Source organism: Elgaria multicarinata, chromosome 6 (assembly GCF_023053635.1).
Source record: "Elgaria multicarinata webbii isolate HBS135686 ecotype San Diego chromosome 6, rElgMul1.1.pri, whole genome shotgun sequence".
Classification (NCBI taxonomy): Eukaryota; Metazoa; Chordata; class Lepidosauria; order Squamata; family Anguidae; genus Elgaria; species Elgaria multicarinata.
Window position 1 is genome coordinate 55,972,813 of NC_086176.1, and position 19,178 is coordinate 55,991,990.

General features: G+C 43.0%; 1 protein-coding gene across 2 annotated transcripts in view; it reads right to left on the reverse strand.

The window, feature by feature from the left end:
* Positions 1–15,382, reverse strand: part of SEMA4D (semaphorin 4D) — a 125,175-nt gene extending 109,793 nt beyond the window's left edge. The window contains exon 1 of one of the 2 annotated variants that reach the window (XM_063129446.1): positions 15,192–15,382. The gene's annotated coding sequence lies outside the window, so the exon portion shown is untranslated. The remainder of the gene's footprint in view (positions 1–15,191) is intronic. The other variant, XM_063129444.1, reaches the window with a different exon arrangement.
* Between the last annotated feature and the right edge of the window lie 3,796 nt (positions 15,383–19,178).

The window sequence follows — 19,178 nt, forward strand, 5'->3', positions numbered from 1 at the left end:
TGCTTAGATGCCAACATATATTATCTGATGTCATACAGAAGTGTTTAAGCGTTAAAAAAAAGAGGAAGATACAAGGTGTAAGACAACTGATTCTTTCCTTGATAAACTGCATTTCTAAGAAGTGTATGTATGATTTGTCTGTTCAACTTCCTCCAAAGTTCTCAGGCAATGTACACAGTTCTTCTCTCCCTTGCCCCCCTCCCATTTTATCCTTGCAACAACCCTGTGAGTTAGTTTAGGGACTTGTCACATGGAAACACTCTCTCATAAACTGAGTCAAAATAACCTAGTTCACATGCATTGACATCCCAGAGGATGGGTTGAGCATAGGCTGTTGTCTCCTGGTTTTTTGCTACATGAGACCCTGGAACCATAGGTTAACTCTGGGTTGTTACGCACAAAGAACCCAGGAAGAGAGCCCATGGTTTGTTATTGGATTGTGAACTCTGGGTTGTTTTAACTATGGACTACCGTAATATCCGAACCAGTAACTATGGGTTGTTTCACCAGGCTACAGAGGTGGTGGGTAAAAGTGTGTGTGGGGGGGGGAAGCTGTGTTTTTTTAAGGCCAATCTACATGTCAGCACTACAAAGGCATTTGGGATGCAGAGCGGGAGCAAGTGAAGGAGAAGGGAATCAAAACAACCTAGGAATTGAAAAATAAATCTGTGCTTTACACAATCATCTAGCAGACAAGTCATGGGTGAACTCAGGGAAGGAAACAATTCATACTCTGGGTTGTTGTTACGTGCAAACCAGGTCAATGGATTGTATCCAGCTGAGGGTTTGCATTAGTGGAAGATACTTCCACTCACTTGAGCTGCCAATCTCACCCGCATAACACCCCCTATCTCTGTGCCATATCCCATGATGTCCCCAGAGGTCAACCCAATAATCAAGTACAGATTTTCAGGGACATGGGCACTGCAATGAGTTGGAGGGTTTGGTTAATGTTCTGCCCCAACTGGACATTACATGATTTATTATGTTGCCCCCGAAGTTCTGCATTCAGAATTGTGTTAGTTTTCCTTGTGGTCTAACAGATTAGTTCTCCCTAGGAAGGACTTCGAATCTGGTTTGTAGCAATTCTTCCTCAGTTTGAGAATAAACCTCCCTCTGGCCTAGTTCTATATTACTAGGTTACAGGCTAAAGGCTTGGCCTTGCTTTTCTTCCCCACCTCATCCATAACCTTTCTTTCATTTCTATTGCCTTTCTTCCACCTTTTACAGTTAAGTATTGATCCAGCATTATTAGTTCTTTACTGTTTCCATGTGCTTTAATAAAGATGAAGATGTAAGTCACATGAAAATGGGCTGGGTGGGAGTGTAGTTGTCTGGATAGACACACAGCGTGTTCAGGCCACAACAGCGAATACTGAGTGCTCCATTTTCCACAAGCATAGCTGTTTTCCTCTACTCTGGCACAAAGCCACCATTAGATACAGGCCAAAGAAGGTAATTTAAACAGTGCTGGGCCAAATCCTGCCCCCTAATTTCGGAAACTTTCTCTCCCTGCAAAAAGAGGCGTTGTTTTTTCTGCCTGTTTTGCAAAGAAGGAGAAAAAATTGGAAGATTTTCTTCTTGTGGAGGGGGACAGGGTTTCCACAAAAAAAAATTTAAGTGTAGCAGGTTGCTGAGGGGCCTTCTTGTTTTTTTAGTTTTTCAAAAACACCCCCCTTCCTCCAGCATTTGAAGGAGCCCAGCAGTTCTTAGTGAATGCTTATTGAGACCATGTGACTTCATCCTCTCCAATAAGCATTCAGAAAGAACTCCTGAGATTACCAGGAGTATTTTAAAAGAAGAAGAAAAAAGGAAGAAAAGCCCTCAACAACTGGCTACATTTAAAAAGTATGTGGAAACCCTCCCCAAGGAGAAAAAATCTCTGAAATTCTCACCTCCCCAGCCCCTTTTTCCAGAGTTTTTAATTTTTGCCCACAAAATGCCAAAAATGGCATGGTCAAACTTTTCCACACAGCACTAAATTTACATTCCAAAAAACATTACCTTTTCTCACAATACTACCTTAAGCTCAGCACAGCTGACTCACAAGAATACTCAAAGAGGGGCTAATAATGTTGCTATGACCCATCTATTTGCCAACGATTGCTCAATACCCAGCATTCCTGAATGTTTGTCATGCAAGTTGTATAGCCCCACTAGCATTGGCCCCAAGGCCCCAGGCTAGAGGTAGTCTTAGAAGAAGGTATACATTTCAATATGTGGAACAGCTGACCTTTGAAGAAGTTGAAAATAGCTTTAAGGGAAACCATTTTTTAAAGATGCCCAGCTCGCTCCAGCAAGTAAGAGCCTACTCTCTCTGACCTACTTTAGGCATTAACAAATTCAAACTATCAGGAGTAAAAAAAAATACACTTGAAAGTTGGAGGAGGAAGACTTGGACACTGGCATATGGTTATAGAGGCTCTATAGAACCAATAGTAAAATAGAAAATCTTACCTACCGTCAAGCATGTTGGCATAAGTCTCATGCTAGGAGACAAAGGCTGGCTTTACAATGGAGCAAGGTGGAACAAACACCGAGGATGGCACATACTAAAGGGGGTGTCATATTCCTGCCTCCAACCTCCATTTTCACATCATTTAAAAGATCGACAGGAGAGGGGTACTATTTTGAATGTTTATGCATGAAAACATTAAAGAACAGCACTGCTGAGGTTGGCCAACCCAAATCTATCCAGTGCCCAATGTCATTACACAAGACAATACGGTCACACAGTGTGAAAACCATGGGGCTACATAAAATGCTCTATTACACATAAAAGCATTTACCTTTGTGTTGTCTATTTTGCCCTGCAGGATGTCAGCACATGGTGTGGACATGTTTTCATGCATAAAGTGGCCAGAGTTACAGCTGGCTGAAGCCACCAGTGAGGCAGGAAGCAGCAGCCAGGCACCTCTCCACCGTGCCTGGGTCCAGCTCCAGCTGAGAGCCCCCTCCCTCCTGCTGTCAACTGTAACTGCTGAACTTTGCAACTAAGATTGTAGTACCTGAATTTCCTTTCCTTTCCCCCCTCCTCCTCCTCCCTCCCAATCCCCTTTCCTTTTGTGTCATGTCTTTTAGATTGTAAGCCTGTGGGCAGGGACTGTCAAGAAATACTTTTGTAAGCGTGAGAGCCTTTTTTGGCTGAATGGCGGCATAAAAATCCTTAAATAAATAAATAAATAAGGCCTCTCTAGACCATACTGTCTGTTAGAATAGCCAGTGATAGTCACATGCAACAAAGTGCTATTTTAAAATTTTCTGAATAAGACATAGGAAATATTTCATGTTTCTAAAAAAATGCAAGGAAAAAATCCTTAAAAAAACATTACAACCATTAAGCTGCCTAATGTTTCAGCCATCAGTATCACCCTAACTCTAAGAGCATTTACAAAATGCTTTGAGTATGAGTGGTTTTGGATATTTCTTGTGATTCCTAAGGGCCATAAATCAGCTTTACTCAGACAAAGAGATAACTGTAGGTGAGCCTGTAACTCTCCGAAGAGTCATCCCGATTATTAATATAGGTAATTCTAGCCAATACGGGCACAAACTAAGCAAGCATAAGGCAAAGGTCTTGAATCTCTTTTAGCCCACAGGCTGAATTCAGTTATGAAGATGCTCTCAGGAGCCCCATTGTAGTAGTGGGACGAGCCAAAGGCAAAACAGAGTGAAGCCAAAGGGGCTGGGACCAAAATACCAGCACCTTAAAATTCTTACTGTCAGTAATTAAGCCTTAGGAGAGGCATTTCAAGCTTTTAGAACGGGAAAAAAACTCATGCAAAAGCTGGGAAAACACCAAATTATCAGCATTCAGGGAGTAAAGCCATCTGGAGAACCCTGGAGAGTTGGATTGGGACCCTAGGTGGGCCAAATTTGAATCCATGGGCCTGAGGTTCTAAACCCCTAGCCTATGGCTCAGAACTGTATCCAGGCCCCCAAGGCTGAATAAAAGACAGATGCCCTGAAGTATGTTGGAACTGGTTTAAAAACATATTCGATGCCCTGGGGGAAAAATGCCTTGGACTGCAACAAGGGTGCATTCAAACCACTTCCACCGTTTAAAGTACAATTGAAGTGAAACACATATGGAGGGCACCAGGTTGTGGAAGCCTGCTTTAAAATGTCTGTTTTTACCCAAAGAACTACCTACAAATGGTAGCCTCCAACAAAAAGAAACCTTCCATCTTTTCAACAAAAGAAACTGTAAGGCAGGTCCTTACCTGGCATTTTAGTTCCAACAGGATGTGGCAGAGCAGTAATTGCCAGCAGAGCTTGCCCAAAATAGCTACATTGCCAATCCTAGAGGAAACTTGATCACATGTATCAACGTAGAGTACTATCTCATATTTTACTTATGCTTAAAGCTACTTTTAATACATTACTGAAGACCCTAAATATTAGATATGCTAGCCAAAATACTGGAGACAATCTTCTTCATTTTCAAAATAAAAGTGAATCTCGGCAGGTATTTATCTATGTTTGTATAGGCACTGCCAGTGACTCAAAGGTCAGCAAACACAGGATTTGTTTTTTACTCTCTTCCTTAGATATTGTTTTCTTTTCATCCAAAAGGGAAATTCTGAAAGGCACAACTGGAAAAAACCCTTAACATGTACTCTAAAGGAATGGACATCCCCAACTATCTGTTGAGGGTGTTCTTGCTCTATAGTACCTTCATCACGCAGTGGAGGCTGGACTAGGCAGCCAACTCCAACTATATGATTCTATACATTTTGGGAGATGCACAAACATCCCTAAATAGCTTTTTGCAAAAACGCAACAACAGCAAGCAAGAAAATACTCACAAAACCCCAACTGAACATGATGAAACCTATGACATCTCCACTCTCCATCAATTTTGAGAGTTAGAGCTTGGAGCTCCAAAAACAACTAGCGCAGATCAAACAAACCATTGCTAAAAACAATTGGAGCAAGAGCATCTTTGACAATGGGTTTCCTTTTGCTCCACACTAGCCACTTTTGAAGCAGTAGGTTTTCTAGCTTCAGGTTATGGGTGCTAACTGCAAAAGGTAGCCAGTCCAGCACAGCCTTGGGGAAAGAGATGGGACGCAGATAGAATTGAAGTGGGGGTTCTACTTGAATCAGTAGTGTGGGTTATAGATATTTAGGTAGTGAGATTAAAATAACACACAAATACACACTAGTCTAATTCAAAGTCTAAGTTTAATTCAAAGTAGCTTTATTGAAGTGGAACACCAAGAGGCACCACTGTTTCTGGCCTGGTTCGCACATAACACTAAGACAGGTTTTATTAAGCCCAGGAATAAGCAACCTGGTGCCCTCCAGACGTGCTGAACTTCAGCTTCCATAATTCTTTACCGTAGGCCATGCTGACTGGGTTTGATGAGAGTGTAGTTTCAAAATTCTGAAAGACATCAGGCTACCACCCCTGATTTAGCTCAATTGTGGTTTGTCTGAACAAATCATGGTTTATTGGGGGGTGGGGCACCAATGCCCAATTTGAAACCACATTTTGAAGTTGATTTACAAATCTTGGCTTGCTTCATTGCGATTTGGGGTTATGCCTGAAGCCAGAATCGCAGCATATTCCTGGTTTGTTTCTATGCTCTACCCAAAAAACAGGTAGAACAATGCACTCTACGAAATAATACCATATAATCCACCACAAAATCGCACAACAAAAAACACCCAAAAAACAGAACACACAAACAGAAATTTAAGACTATGCAGAGGGAAAACAAACAAGAAATTGGCCAAACAAGCATGTTTACTGTGCTCATCTACAAGACTGCCTCTAGTTTGTTCAACAAACCATGCTTAAAACAAATCTTGGTTTAGCGTTATGTATGAAACAGGATGCATTCTCCAAGGTTTCTTATTCATCGGATCACAAAGATAGGCTACACTTGAACAGGACTAACAGAAGACAGAAAGGGACAACTGAGGTAGTCATGCAGATGACCAGTGAGTAGAGTGGCAATGGTCCCATGGAACTGACCAATGAAGGAAGCACGAGACCAGAAAAAGGAAGGTAGTGCAAAGGCAGCTGGGGCTTACAATCAGCTAGCCCCACTGGGCACAACATGGCACCCACATGGACCTTCAACAGTGCCCACAAAGATCTCCACTCCCTGACCCCACAAAAAAAATTTTTTTAATAATAAAATTTGAACAATGTTAGATGCTAGGTTCTTCTATTTGTTCCTGAACCTGCCACTGATCAGCTGTTCAAGCATGCAGGAAGAGAAGGAAGGAGTTGCTTCCTGGCCCCATCAAATCTTACTCCATCTATTTTTCAGACCTTTTTTCCTTTGCGTCCTCTTGTCTCTCCACTCCCAACTTTGCTACTTCTCTTCAAGCAATCCCTTCCATCACCATTTCTCTCCCTTCCCTGTCTTTAGCCTTCTTTCCCTTCACTCCTAGCCTCTAGCCTCGCTTTTTCTCTCCCCTCTACCTCTTTGCCTTGCTATTTCCGCCTCTAGCCTCACTATTTTCCTCCACCACCACCTCTTTTGACTAACCAGGCCTCCACAGCATCCATTGTGTGACCAGCCACATCCTCCATGGAAGCCATTTTGAAATGGTGCCCAGAGCAGTTTCTCAAATGTGCCCACAAGTCCAGTAATTTTTGAGACCCTGAGCTAGAGCTTATCTTTATGGCCACATCTCTAGACATGATCCCATTGGTGGCAACTTCCTACTTTCTAATTATTATATTAGATTGAACTGTTCTATGTACCACACGTAATAAACAAAAGAATATAAATTTTAAATTGAATCTATTGGAAAAAGAATGGAAAAAGACATTCTTTTTCCCGTCTTTTTTAAGGATGATCTCTGGGAGTACACCCCCCCCAAAAAAATTACAGTGTTAGTCAGATCTTATTTAAGATTCTATTCCTTAACATCTATTCCAGAGAAATAGAAAGGGTACAAATATAAATCTGTCAAAGACCTTTCAAATCTCTACACTATTATTCCATTATTATTCCAGCAACTCTCTCTGTCCCTGTCTTAAATTACACACAAGAGAGACAGGTTTAAGGTCTAATTTGCACTATGTATTGATTATTGTTCTACTTCCACAACGGTGAAAGAAAATAGCAAACCCACTGTGCAAGAGATAAGCAAAAGCAAGATTTAAACCTGCACGTTCCTCTATGCAAACCCCTTTATTTATTCCACCTCTCTTCCATCATAGAACTCAAAGCACGTGATTCATCCATCCAAATACTAGCAAGACCAAGACATGCTTCGCTATAGTAAGATTACTGCCTCCTATGCGTAGAGACGGTTTTCTGCGACAGAAACATACATCTACACACAATGCGAGTGGGCTATATTTTTTGTGGCTTCCGTTAACACAGAAAATGTAACTCAAAAAACAAAATTGGTGTATTCCTGTTTAAAGCATAATCTTATATAAGAATATAGTAATGTAAGGTTTATTACTCGAGGTCTACCAGACCCGAGTTTGCTCATTTTTGTTTTAAACTGAAGCTTGAGCTGTGCAGACAAGCAGAAAATTTTGAAAGTTTGAAAAGTTCAAAGCTAGAGCTTTAATAGCAATTAATTTCCTCTGCGTAAAGCAGGTAAGGCAGCCTGTCCGCCAGTGTGGAGTGCAGCATGAAGGCAGACCCCAGGCACAGCCCCGCAGTTAGGCTGCTGCCTCCAGGGGGAGGGGGAAGGGGACTGAGGCGGCCAAGCTGGGCACACGAGGGAGGAGATAGAGCCATGGCACACACAAATTTAGGAGGGGGGGGATTCACTATGCATGAGCCATATTTGCATTATCCATGAGCCCCTCTGTGTTGAAGGGACCAAGGTAAAAGAAAGGAGGAAAGGAGCAGGGCTTCTAGCACCCATGGTGACATGGGCTTTACACTAGTATATATAGCAATACAGGTCAAAAAAATCTCTTAAATACACAAATAAATAACATTTTCTTGAAGTAGTAAAAAGGACTTCACAGGGAGTAGCCTGCAACAGTCTCCTGATTGCTGCCCCTCTCTCCAGCCTAACTTTGGAGCCTGCTGCCACATCTTGGTCATAGCCTTTGTCTTTCTAATCAGGGCTGGGCAATCCAGAAAACGAGAGAGGTCCTCTCTCTCTCTTCCCCGTTTGTCTAAAGATAGGTCTGCAGAGCAAGTTTACAGTGCGCTTTGTATTGCTTTTTAATAATCAGAAGCACAGAATGTACACCTGGAAAAAACAAATACCTTTTGTTTCAGAACATTCCTGCCCCATCATCAGGAAGACTCCAGAAGAAGTCGCATCTGTGCAATCACATCTGTGCTAATTCACATGGAAAGGCAGATGGCTGTGTGGTTTGAAGCCACCAACTGCAGGTGCACCAAGCAACATATCCTGTCCCCAACTAAGCATCATGCTGTCAGCTCCTAGTTCTCAGTGCATGCAAATTAGTACCTATTAATATATGTGTGAAACTTAAACATTACATCTATGCCTTGTTGCAAAGATACAGATGTTAATCAACAGGTTAAAGCCTTTTGCTATTCACCTTTCAAAATACACTGGATTTGGCTCAGTTACAAACAACCACTAATTAAGAGGATAACGGTGTACAATGCCTACTGGATAACAATGCATTCACTAACGTACACAGTGGGGAGAGAGAAAGAAAATTAGATGTTGCATCTTGAAAATGGGGGCACAAACAAAGGAAGAGGGCTTCTGTTCTTTATTCATAGAGGATCTATTTATTTAACCTCCTTTTCAGCTAAATTACATAGTTTACTTTAATGTTCTCTCTGTGATCTAAGGGCCTAGTACTATTTGAAACATGATGATATGAGGAGGAGGGTTCTTTTACTGACTTGTAGTACCAAAGTACATATATTGCTGGAAAGCACAGAAAATTCTGACAAAGGAATGGAATACAATGTTCTGGGGAAATAGTTAAAGAAGATTCAACGCTTTTGGTGTTGCAAAGAATGTTATCAGGAAATAAGACACAGTCGAATTATGGTCTCTTTCAATGTACAGGGCAAGTTTTATTTGTCAAACAGAAAAAGGTTTCATTTTCTTAGATTTTAGAACGTAGAACAATATGTGCTCTCCTGAATTCCTCTTTTAGATTAAAGCTATCCTAATTATTCTGAAAAATGCCTCAAAGCCGATTCATTCAGAAGATCAGCTCTGCAGCAAAAGAACAAGCAGCAAGCTGGCCAAGCTGCAAATGGATCCCAAGCTGTGATTGCAGAAATAACAGAACTGGGGGGAGGGGGGATTGATCAACTGAACACAGCTAGCATTTCAATCAATTGCAGAACATTTCCCTTTTGAAATGGCACTATTACTTAGGACAGCCTTTTCCAAACTAGCAACCTCCAGATATTTTGGACTACAACTCCCAGCATTCCTTAACATTGCCAGTGCTGGCTAGGAGTGATGGGAGCTGAAGTCCAAAATACAGAGAGCACAAGGCTGACCTAGGGCACAATCCTATGCATGTTTAGACAGAGAAAATGTCCTACAACTCCCAGCATTCCCCAGCCAGCCATGCTGCCTGGGGAATGCTGGGAGTTGTAGGCTTTTCTTTCTGTCTAAACATGCATAGGATTGCTTCCTTAAAATATCTAGGATTAAATAATTCCTAATATGCAAGACAATAACCTTTTAAATATAACAGTAATTTTGCTTTAGTACAGGTAAAACTATACAGCTTAAGTGTTTTAATGGTTTTAATTTTTGTGAACCACCCAGAGAGCTTCGGCTATTGGGCGGTATAAAAACGTAATAAATAAATAAAAATTCCACTAGAGTTCATCATCAAGTGGAATTTTCAATCTGCATCTTGTGTTTCACCACACAGGAAAAACATTATATATATAAGATGAGCTACATATAAGATAGCAAATGAAACTAACAGAGGTAAGATGAAGAAAGGAAAATAGCAACAGAGAACTGCATGTGGCAGTTTACAATTTCTTAAGTAGTTTGCAACTGGATTGCATCAATAGGAGAGATCCTCCTTAGTCCACTCTCAAGCTCACTTGTCATGCAGATAGGCAGCAGGCAAGACTACAAGGATCTGAAGTGAAGTAATCCAATCTTTGGGGGAAGTGTGTAGATTTACCTTTAGAAGCAAAATATTTAACTGTAGAAATGGACCTCCTGGAAGTTATATGCCTAACAGACCTAGAGCCAGTTTGTTTTTAAATTTTTTTTTTTAAAAAAAAAAAACCTAGAAATTCACTTCCAGTAGGTTTTATAAAGTAAAAGAAAGGAACTGGAGCTGTTTCAGAACACCTTAGTTTGCCTACAAGCCCAAGACAAGAATACAACCTTGCAACAAAGGATGTGTTGCACAGTATACTTAACACATAGGTCCCAACAGATGTTTTGATCCAGAATTCCCATAAGTCCCAGCCAACATGGCCAACTGTCTGGGATGATGGGAATTCAAGGCCAAAACATCAGGAGAATCCCACATTAGGGAAAGGTGATTTTCAATTGGTTGACAGGGACCACAGCTTTGCATTTAAACATTAGGCTGGTAAACGTAGGAATTGCATGTAGGTGGCACATGGAATTCAATGCAGGAAATGAGCCGGCTGGCAGAGCAGAGATGGAACAACCCATCCCTCCTCTGCCCCCAGTATAGAAATGCAGCAGGCTGCTGCAGGAAGGACAGAGCTCTCTGTACATCCTCTGCTAGCCCCCAGCAGGCTATTAACTTTTGTAGGGTTATCTACAAGGCTGCTAACCAGCAGGTCATATCCTGGCCTCATGCGGACTGCAGCAGTGCCATCACTACTATGTTTTGCTGGTTTACTTGGAATTTATTTTTTATAAGAAATCAGCACCATGTACATTGATGGTGCTATATAAATAAATAATAATAATAAAAAAAATAATAACAAGAGAAGAAAAGACAGAAAACCTGATACAAACAAGTCAGAGATCCTTTACTTTTAACAATTACACAGAAGACGGGATTGTGGCACCTGCAGCATATTACACAGAGCTGAAAAAGGCATCATCAAGTTAAAATTCTCTCTTCTACACAACTATTAAAGGTATACGCCTCCAGTCCTCTGCATCTGATAGCCCAAGAGAGAGAGAGCATGATAAATGTATAGGCCCAAAATATTAAAATCTTCATGTTGCGTTGAAGGTCTTAGGCCTGGAAAGTGGAAGACCATTGAGTTACAATTTATGCTTTTATTGACGAGGGGGTGAGGGCCAAAGCCATCCAAGGCAAGGAGTCGCCCTCCATTTGTTCAACTTTGGATATCATTTTTACTGCACTTGTAGCCCATTTCACAGCTTCAATACACAGTTCACATGAATGATCTATCCCTACCATATAATATAATATACTTGTATGCACCAATCTGATCACAACCACTCACATGCACACATCTGTTGAACAAGCAGTGATGTAAATGTTGCACAAGTTTAAAAAATCAATAACACAACACTGCTCATGCTGGTCAGTGTTGTCAGCTCTACAAGTGAACTATTTGTACTATTTTTCCAGCTGCTGACTGGACTATTGATAAGATGAGGAGGCCACACTCACCCCAAGCCCAGCACCCAAGGCAGTGCTTAGGTCTTGTATCCCTAAGTCCATCTCTGATGAAAGATATAACACCCAATCGCATAGTGATAATAGGACTATTTATTATGGTAGGATGTAGCCCCAACATATCTGGAGGGCAACAGGTTGAGGAGGACTGTATAATGGAATATAAGGCTCCAAGAAGGAACCCTCCACCCAATGTTTTGTGACACTCCAGTCATCCAGCAGTATTAATGCAATCAAATTCCTCACCTTCTCACCCATCCCATGGCACAGCAATATTTACACTACAGCACCAACCACATGATAAAACTCTTTTATCATGCATTCTTTTTATTGTGGTGTAAAATATTGTGCAATATTACTCTGCTTTGAGCACACCCATTGGCAGGGCACAAAACCTCAAGATGAAAGCTGCCCAACATCTTCAGATGACACTTTTAAATAATGCTGAGACAGCAGAGAAGCCCTTCACTTATGAGTTTGGAGACAATGAAGACTTGCCAAGGCACCTGATATAATTTCACTCCTGTCTTAGAAACCTCAGCGCCACTGCGAAGAGCTTGTTTTAAAACCCACTGACATTAAAAGATTTTTTAAAAAAACAACACAGGAGAAAGTTTAAAAGGTCTAAATGCTAAGATGCTACACATTTGCAGAGTATAGTTGAAGATCTGAAATAACCCCAGGGAACGCTTCGCAGTTTTAGATTTATCAAAGAGATGGCGGGGGGGGGGGGGGGGGGGGAAAGCCAGCTCATATCTTTTACATGTTTACACTGGCAATAACCCAGAGCCAAATTGAGGACAGGCACATGGCTACAACAGGTGTAGCCCGGTCCCACTCTCAGTTTAAAATGGCAAATTCCAAAGCACTGTATCTATGACCTGAAGATACACAGACTCAGAAGGCATTCCTTGCCTCAACCCATCCCAGCTTCCTGAGGATATTACTACTATGCCAAACATGACCTGATCCCATTGAACAAAGTGTGCCGCACTCTTATTGCCTTGGGGAAGCAGTGCTATGAGAGAGGAATAGCTTACATGGTTTGGAAAGGTAACTCATCAATCTGTCAAACTGCACTGATTTGTTTATACAATCCAGCATGTTATTGTTTCCCACTGAGGAAACCCATAGGTCAGGTTAGGCCATTAACTACCAGCTATTTTTTATTATCTTATTGGAGCCTTTCCCAATTTGTGCCCTCCAGAGGTGTCAGACTACAATTCCATCATGTCCAGTCAGCACAGGCTGTATCAGACCTAGGGTCCATCTAGTCCAGCACTCCGCTCACATAGTGGCCAATCAGCTGTCAACCAGGAACCTACAAGGACAAGGTGCAATAGCACCCCTGCAACCATGCTTCCCTCCAACTGGTGTATATAGGCTTACCGCCTCTGATACTGGAGGTAGCACATAGCCATCAGGACTATTTATTTATTTATTGTATTTATATACCACCCCATAGCCGAAGCTCTCTGGGCGGTTTACAAAAGTTAAAAACAGTAAACATTAAAAACAAATATACAAAGTTTAAAAACATAAAAAGCATAAAACCAACAATATCCTTATCCGTTAAAAACAAACAAACTCAGCTCATGTTGTTAAATGCTGTTAAATGCCTGGGAGAAGAGAAAGGTCTTAACCTGGCACCGAAAAGATAACGATGTTGGCGCCAGGTGAGCCTCGTCAGGGAGATCATTCCATAATTGGGGGGCCGCCACTGAAAAGGCCCTCTCCCTTGTTGCCATCCTCCGAGCTTCCCTCCCTCTGAGCTATCATGCCATCTTTAAGTAGAAATTGCTTTTCACAGATGGTCAGGAGCATCAAAAGCAGTTGCAATAGTAGCCATTGATAGCCTTCTTCTCCAGGAATTTATCCAACCCCTTTTTAAAGCCATCCAAGTTGGTGACCATCACCACATCTTGTGGTAGTGAATTCCATAGTTTAACTATGTGAAGTAGTATTTCCTTTTATCTGTCCTGAATCTCCCACCAGTGTCATGGGATGAACCCAGGTTCTAGTATTTTGAGAGAGGGAGAAAAATGTCTCTCTATCCACATTCTCCACACCATGCATAATTTTGTACACCTCTATCATGTCTCTTTAGCCTCCTTTTTTGCAAGTTAAACAATCCCAGCTGTTGCAACTTTCCCTCATAAGGGAGAGGCTCCAGCCCCTTGATCATTTTGGTTGCCTTCTCTGCACTTGGAAGCTGTACTCCAACACGTTTGGAAGGCACCAGGTTGGGAAACGTTGCCTCATTGGTAACATTTCCCACACACACAAATATGAACAATAAAAATTAATACAGTGTGTGCAAACCAAACTTTCATAAACTGGAGTAAAATTTAAATTAACAAACTTGCATTCCTTTTGGGTTGAATTTATTTAATTTTTTGACAGGTGAATTATTCTCCCCTCTTTCGTTCATTTTTCTTTTCTTTTTCCCCCCACAGCAGCTCAATCCTTGCAAGAAGTCCCTTCCCTTCTTTATGTAAAGCCTCACTGGCAAAGCAGGAGAGGTCTTTTAAACGTCCAACGACAGCCATGTGTAAGGCTCAGAAACACAGACACAGCCCCCTAAATCATGACAGAGCAACAGTAGAAACCCACCTCTTCCACTGCAGCCTGCACACAAAGGGGCTGTGTTGTCCAGATTATAAAAAGGGAGGCGGGGTAAATGGGGTGGGTGGGTGGGAGTGTGTGTGTGTGTGTGTTGGAGGTTTAGGCAGGTGAACAACGTATTAACACAGGTTGCAAAGGGAGAAACCATGGACTCCGTAAGCAAGGGTCACTTCACAAGCTCTTTCTGGGAAACTGCAAAGGGAGGGAGGCGGCAGCTACAGAAATAAAACTGAAATGCAACACACACAAAAAGACCTCCAGAGCAATCAAGCCTCTAAGAAGCGACACACACCCCGCACTCACCACAAACACTGCCAGACATATCTGTTTAGAAAAGAGGAAAGGTTTTGCGTAGTCTTAACGCAACCTCATATCTCTCCATACGGAACGTAAGAGAAGAAGCCCAGATCAGACATTCATCGCCAACAAACCAATGCACCGGGGGGTGAGGGTGGACGGGACTTGTTGGAAGAGAGGCGGACAGACCCACGCAACTACTCCAGGCTTCCTTTATACCCGCCAGCGATTGTAGAGCGACCACACAACTCCCTACAACCTAGCTGAAAACACCACAGGACAAACCGCCCCAATTCTGGGAAAAAAAACACCCCTTTCCCCTTTTTTGGGGGGGGGAACCTCCGTGCATTATTTTGGGTGGGCATTTTCTTCTTCTGATCCAACGATCCTATTCCCAACACATACAGCATTTGCAACAGCTACCACCCGCCGCCGCTGCCGTCCATAGATCACCCTCCGCTTCTAACCAGCTCACTGCAAATTCCAACATCGCCGTGCAAACGCAATCGTCTCCTCGCGTTGCCCCAGCCCCGAATTGGGATTTCTGCAAATGCAAACCTGGGAAAGCCTCTCCGCTTCCAAGAGCCTTCAATGAATGGAAAGGGGGCTGCAGAAGAAGGGAGCTTACTGCGTCTTCGCCGCCGCCTCCCTCCTTCCCCCCGCTGCAGCAAGCTGAACGAGGGAGGCTGCAACCAGCGGCATGCATTGTATTACATGCAGAAGCTCTTACCTGCCTCTCACTCCTCGCACCAACTTCTTTATTTATTTGCTTTTAAACTCCTCGGGGGTGGGGGCTTCCTTCCAAGAGCAGGTTCAGCTGGCGCCTTGCCCTGTGTGCCGCGCAACAACTGATAGGAACAGAGAGGAGGGCGGCTGCGGCGAGAGCAGCAGGAGGAGGAGTTGATGCCAGACCAAGTTTGGGTTGCCCCGCAGTATGGCGGCTGCTCGAGGGAGGAGGAGGCAAACCTAGCAATGCAACAGCGAGCGGCGCACGGCGGCGTTATTGCCCTCCAACCAGCCAGCCGCTCCAAAGGGAGGGGATGCCCTGGGATGGGAGGGGGCGGGGAGATTCAAAAAGCTCAATCGGAGAAAATCGCAGAGGATGATCGAAGAAGCTGCCTTTGTTTTGGTTAGGCACACCCCACGTACCGCTCGCCCTTTTATGATAATCGAAAGGCAAACCTTGGCGTCCGAGCTGGGAAAGACCAGATGAAGCACGACCTTTCCCCCCCCCCTCTCTCTCTCTCACACACACACACACAGAGATTGCGCCAGACCTCTTTGGACATATGGGAAGCTTCCATCCACGTGCTCCTGGCCTGCTACTGTCTTGCTGGTCTTTCTGGGAACAGAATGCAGAAATATAAATTTCCCAATATTCAGTGTGAAGCAGACAGACATCAAGGTGGCTTCTCCTTCCCTAATTACTGGGGTGTTCATTACTTCCCACTTCCTTCTAGCTATGTGTATGTGTTGAATAACGGTGGGAAAGATGGATGGATTTTCAAATGCAACTTTGGGTTGCATCAATAGAAATATAGTTTCTAAATCACTGGAACTTGCAATAGTTCCACTCTGCTCTTGCACGGTCAGACCTCATCTCTAATACAGTGTTCAGTTCTGAACACCACACTAAGAAAGATTCAGGGAAGGACAGGAAAAATTATCAGGGGGACTAGAAACTTAATCCCACAGGAAAGATTGGAGGAACAGGGTATGTTTAGCTTTGAGAAGAGAAGCGGGGAGGGGTGATATGATAACACTTTCCAAGTACCTAAAGGGTTGTCATATAGAAGAGAGACGCAACTTGTTTTCTATCATTCTAGACTGCAAGTTACAGGAACCCAGATTTTGTCTAAACAGTTAGACAATGAAACCAACCAATGAGGGAGGTGATGGGAATCTCTGTCACTGGAGGTATTCAAGCAAAGAGTGGACAGTCATCTGTCAGAGCTGCTTTAAACAGTATTCCTGCACTCACTAAGGACTCAATGACCTAAATGGCCCTTTCCAACTCTGATTCTATGAAATCCTTTTCATCAAGCCCAGCCCTACTGTTAGGCAAAGTGAGGCATCCACCTCAGGCAGCAGATTCTGAGGGCCAGATTGGCAGCCACCTCAGCCATTTGAAGACAACTTGCCCTGCACCAGCTAAACTAGCTTGCTGCCCTCAGTTGTGGTAAAAGGCACTATCCTGCTGCCACTCTTGAAATAAAATTGAACTGCCAGTTCAGACAGTGGAATGGAGCAGGTGCCATCTTGTCCCTCTCCTCGAAGCAAAATGTCTTGGGCCAGACTTGCTGTTCGTGGTCTGTGGAAACAATCGCACCGGTTATCACCCTAATATTTGCACTTTGTTTAAAATAAACTAAAGGAGGCTAACCACGAGTGCAGTGACCGAGGCCTTAATTTTTCAGAAGTGGGGGAGGGGGAAGACATAGTGAAAAAGTTAAATCAAGGATGAGCAAAAGATAGATCGGTATCTACTGATCAAACTCTGGGTGACTTACAGTAGATTGATGGGAGTTCTGACGTTCAGCTGCTTAATAATAGCAACAACTATGTGATTGCGCTGAAACAAAGAAAATTGGGGGGAAATCAGGAGTGGATTTGTTAAAAAAAAGAAAAAAATAATAGACTGAGAACTAAGTTCTGGTAATGGGGGTGGGAGAAACAATCCTGGGCAGAACACATGCTCACAATTACCCTATACCCTGTGCTGGCTGCTGGTCTTTGAAGACCCTTGGACAACATACCCTCAGTGCATCTACCTTCTCACTGCCATTGTCACCAGCTGCTTTTACTCCTCATCGTCTCATCATTGCTACCACTTGCTTTCTGGGTAGGCAGAGAGCCAGGAAGCAAGTAGGCATCTACTGCCCCACCTTTGCACCACTGCTGTTGTCTGCAAGAGGCAGGTGAAGAAGCAGGTTGCAATGGCAAAGAGATTTTTGGTCAGTGCTTCCCAGAGGGGTATAGGCCTTCAGCAGGTGTCTGACTACACCCACCTTTGACATCAACCCTGCCTAAACCCATCTTTAATTTTAAGTATATGTGTTTTCCACTATGCCTCTATGCCACTTGGCTCCAGTTGATGGATCAAAGAGATCTGGGGGAGGGGGGACAAAGTATATCCCACCAGCCTTGAGTCTGCTCACCCCTGTGTTAAGCAAACTCATTTGAAAGAAGCATGTGCTCATAAAACCACTAACATGATAAGGCAAAGTATCAGTTGTTCCAAGTTTTGGTTCAAAGCATTTTTTTAGTAGTGCTTTCATTTTTCTTTCCCAGGAAAAAAGTGCATGAGTAGAGTAATGGTTGGACTGAGGACCAGCATAGTGCAGCGTGTCAGACCTGGATTCAGATCCCCACTTAGCCACAAAAATCACTGGATGACCTTGAGCCAATCACCTTTCTTATCTTGATGTACCTCAAGAAAAGAGGATAAAACAGAGATGTGGTGAATTATGTTGCATGAATTTGAACTGCTGGGAAGAAAGGCAGGATATAGAAGTAGTAAATAAAATTCTTCAAAATTTCTAGAGAGCTAATATCCAACTAACGGTTTATGTTGTTGTTGTTGTAAAAGTATCTATAAACTTCCTTTTAAGACTCTCAAGGCAGTATAGAATACACATTTTAAAATACTTCAACTCACAGAACTTAAAAGCGGAGCAACACAATTAGGAACAAAAGCAGTAATCGACTCATAAAAAGTCACAGAAAGCAAAGGCAAATAAAAATTCCTTCACTGCTAACAGAAAGGCAAGCAGTGAGGGTGCCAGACTAATGCCCCTTGTTAGGGAGTTCTACAGAAGGAATGCCACCACAGAAAAGCCCCTGTCTCTTGTTCCCACCAACCACCCTAACCTCATTTGTTAGTGGGACACAGAGCAGGGCCTCATAAGATACAAATAGGTTCATATGGAAACAGGTGATCCTTCAGATATCCCAGCCCCAAGCCATTGAGGGTTTTATAGGTAAGAACCAGCACCTTGAATTGAGCCCAGAAACAAGTTGCCCAGGAGTGTAGCTGTGGAAAGGCTAGTGCAATGTAGTCCAAGCAACGCACACCAGCAGTCAAGAGTTTGGCAGCCGCATTGTGCACCTGCTGCAGTTTCCAAACACTCTTCAAGGGCAGCTCCACATGTTAGGCATTGCTGTAATCTAACTGTGTTAAAGACACTCTTGTTGGGCTAATTTCCGGAGATATTACACAGCATAGGAACACCCTCACCCCCTGTTGACCCAGGAAGGTTCATGTCCCTTTTAACAGCTGCATGGTGTGCCTTTCAGAGTTGCATAGAAAGTACAGCGTAGTAAGGGAGGAAGTCACCTTTGAGTACACCTTATTTTCTCAGAATCTCTGAAGATATGGGAGCCCTCTCAGGATCTGGCAACCTGAATGACCAGCAAGATGAAGCTCTTTTATACCAAGTCAGACCATTGGTCAGACCATTGATCCATCTAGCTCAATATTGTCCATCCCAACCTTCGTCAACCTGTTGCCCTCTAGATGTGTTGAACTACAACTCCCAGCATTCCCAAGCTCCAGATTGAGGAACACTGGTCTACACTGGCTTTGTAGGATAACAACATAACCTTGGATGTGGCTCAGTAGCTTACAGGCAGCCAGTGCAGTTTTTTTAACACTGGTTTTATGTGGGCAGAGTTAAGTGTCCCTGTGAGCACCTTAGCTACTGTGTTCTGCACTAGC